General features: G+C 42.6%; 1 pseudogene; it reads right to left on the bottom strand.

Annotated features, from left to right (window-relative positions):
* Positions 1 to 1,770: 1,770 nt before the first annotated feature.
* Positions 1,771 to 2,611, bottom strand: LOC123002234 (nucleotide triphosphate diphosphatase NUDT15-like; annotated as a pseudogene).
* Positions 2,612 to 3,518: the final 907 nt, after the last annotated feature.

The raw sequence follows: 3,518 nt of genomic DNA, 5'->3' as shown, positions 1-3,518 counted from the left end.
TTAAATGTTTGTGGGGGATTTTATGTATGGACTTGTACGTTCAATTTCTTGAAGTCCATAACATGGAAGGCTTGGCATTAATTTAATTTAATTTGCATGTTTGCAAACACTACTCAAGTGCAGCAGCAACTTCTAAGTACAACACCAGCAATCTCCTGTAAACAGAAACAAGCAGCATCGATGTGGGATTGGTTTTATGTTGGAAGAAGACTGTTTTCCCCCGTGCAGCTGACTACCTGAACTTTCCTTCTCCACACTGTCCGGTTAGCATCATCCTTGGTGCCCCAAAGAAGTGAATCTTTCATCTGACAGCATTTGTCTTCTTTGGAAAGCTGGTAGTGAAGATATCAAGGAACCATCTCTTCTAAGTGGATCTAAGGAAGGCCGAGTTCATATCGAAGTCCACTGGAGAGACCTTCGGTGGGATGTTACACTTGCTTATCTTGGGATAAAAGATGCCTAAGGGCTTGGTGTACCAAATAGATGAGGACATATTTCAGACTCCCCAGCATCCTGGCAGAGAAAGGTGTATCTCAGGACCTTAAACAGACATTTAATTTTATGAGACTATTGCTAGTAGTCAATGTCAGTTTTTTTTTTCTCTTAAAGGCATTTTTTTCTCTTAAAGGCAATTCTCAAACCATCTAGAATTAACCGCTTACTTAAAAGTCTTGCTCATTTAGAGAAATATTTACTGAGTGATTATTGGATGCCAGCTGAGCATACTAGGTGCTGGGGTAGGTTAATGTGTTCCCCTTCTAATATGAAACTCTTTGTTTTACCTTTCCTATACATAAGAGCCCAGGTAGTTTTTACTTTCCATTGAAATAAGCCTTCCTGTCTAATTGGGTGAATTTAAAACTAACGAAAGACCTCACAAGCTCCTAATGAGTTTGTCTACTAAAAATATAGCAGATGGGTAGTAAGGAGGGCATGTATTGCATGGTGCGCTGGGTGTTATACGCAAGTAATGAATCATGGAACTTTACATCAAAAACTAGGGATGTACTGTATGGTGACTAACATAATATTATAAAAAATTATTATAAAAAAATGTAGCAGATGTGGAAAGCCTCTACAGGTTTGTGGTAAGTTTTTGAAGCTATAAACTATCTGCTTGGATAAGTACTAGCCGAAAGAGATAGCTCAATGAATTCCACATCAAGTAGACTTGAGACAAGCCTCAAAGAGAGTTTTAGCCATAGGCTTGCCTGGTTTCTTCTTGCATTCATTCTGTTACAATGTCACACATCATGTAGCTTCTGGAAAACTCCTCCGATGTCTTAGCATTACAAAAACAGCTTTGACCTTGAGTGCCCTTGGAAGAGTCTCAAGATCTCCCCAGACCACACTTTGAGAACCACAGCCCTAGTCTAATCTCATTTTACATACAAGGAAGCTGGGTCTCACTGAGATTAAGTTAACCGTAGGCTAAAATCCCAGAAGGGTTGTTTCAGCACTCTTGCCTTAGATTTCCAATCTGAAAACTGGGAAGTATACCCTAATGACCTGTCCTGTTCACTGTCATTGCAAGGACTGTCCCAGTACAGCGCCAAAACTGTTTGGTTTTACATAAAACAGAAGAGGAAAATCAACAACCACAATAAATTCTGCAACTGGCACACGGCGTTAGCATCTGAACTAGGATCTCTATTGGAGCCGAGACACCACGGCAAGTTCTGTTGCATTCCACCCATGCAAGCTGGTGCCACCAGCTGCATAGCAAGTGTCAGAGAGAAGCGTGGGAAGTAGACTCACCACAAGGTCACCACTGATCACATTTTCTGAGTCTGAAATGCAGCTCCTGCCATAATGCCAGGAAATGTTTCACAAGTCCTGGCTGAAAGGGTGGCGGGAATATTAAGAGTAGCAAATAAGCTAACAATCCTATGGAACTTTTTTACATACAGTGGAGTTGTTCTGAAATGTAGATTCTTTTCATTCTCCAACTGGACCTTGTTCTGTCTTCTTTCAATAAATCAGGTTGCCTTCTCGTTCCCCTAGAGATGATGTCCTTTGTATCCTACTGGATGGTCCACGTCTTCTTTCAGTGGGTCAGAGCCTTGGTCGCTTAAGCATCATGGTGCCCGGAGAGGCTGGTCCAGTGGAGGAGACTCTTCCCACTTCCAGCTCGCAGTTTTTCCAGGCTCTGCATTCTGTGGTTCTGAAGTCACATCCACCTCTCCTTTCATTAATATCGTGACATGACGGTAATTCTCTTTCTCAACAAAATAATTCACAACGGAGGCAAAGCGAACATCTTTCATGTGAAGCCCCTTCTTCCCTGCTTCTCCTTTGAGCGCTAAACGCATTCTTCCCCAGGTACTGAACTCAAACGGCCCCCGGGAAGTTGGAACCTGCCAGCTCCATTTGACCCTTATCTCTTCCCCAGTAGGATCCGGTGAGGAGGCCTGCAGCTAGTCTCCACTGCTCCTACCCCAATTCCAGGTGCCTCCCTAGTGGCTCCATGCAAATCGTCGTAGCTTGGGGGGCTGGAGGTAGGGGGGGCATGGCCCTTAGCATAGTGTTTTTGAGTTTTATCCGCATGGTAGCATATGTCATTCTGTTTATTGCTGAATACTATTCCGTTGCACGGATAGACCACATTCATCTATCCGTTCCTCAATTGGTGAGCTTTGGATTGTTTATGCCTTTAGGCTATGATGAATAATGTTGCAGTGAAGCTTTGTGTATACATCTTTGCGTGGACGTATGTTTTCATTGCTTTTGGGTAGGGACCTAGAGAGGAGCTACTAAATCCTCTGGGACCTATTTGTTTAACATTTAACTGCCAAACTGGTTTTCAAAATCGTGCCATCTTACACGCCTGTCGGTAGTGTGTGGTGGTTCTAATTTCTCCACGTCCTTGTCAACACTTGTGATTGGCCGTATTTTTAATTTCAGCCATCCCAGGGGGTGCGAAGTAGCACCTCATTGTGGTTTTATTTGCATTTCCCTGATGACTGAGCATCTTCTCATGTGCTTGTAGGCTATTGGTATATCTTCTTCAGACAGCTGTCCATTTACATCCTTTGCCCATTTCTAAATTAGGTTGTCTTTTTCTTGTTAAATGGTAAGAATATTTGTATACTCTGTATGCTAGGCCCTTATTGGATATATGATTTGCAAGTATTTTTTTTTCAAGTCTGTTAATTGTTTTTACAGTTTCTTGATGTTGCTTGAAGCACACACATTTTTATTTTATTTTATTTTTTTTGAAGATTTTTATTTATTTGACAGAGATAGAGACAGGTGGTGAGAGAGGGAACACAAGCAGGGGGAGTGGGAGAGGAAGAAGCAGGCTCCCAGCGGAGGAGCCTGATGTGGGGCTCGATCCCAGAACGCCGGGATCACGCCTTGAGCCGAAGGCAGATGCTTAACTGCTGTGCCACCCAGGCGCCCCCAGATTTTTATTTTTGACAAAGTCCGATTTATCAATTTTTTCTCTTGTGTGTTTTTGTTGTCATGTCTAAGAAATTCTTGCCTAGCCCAAGGTCATGAAGATTTACTCCCCTATT

Source organism: Ursus arctos, unplaced genomic scaffold (assembly GCF_023065955.2).
Source record: "Ursus arctos isolate Adak ecotype North America unplaced genomic scaffold, UrsArc2.0 scaffold_30, whole genome shotgun sequence".
In the NCBI taxonomy this organism is placed as follows: Eukaryota; Metazoa; Chordata; class Mammalia; order Carnivora; family Ursidae; genus Ursus; species Ursus arctos.
This window is presented reverse-complemented; position numbering and strand designations above follow the sequence as displayed.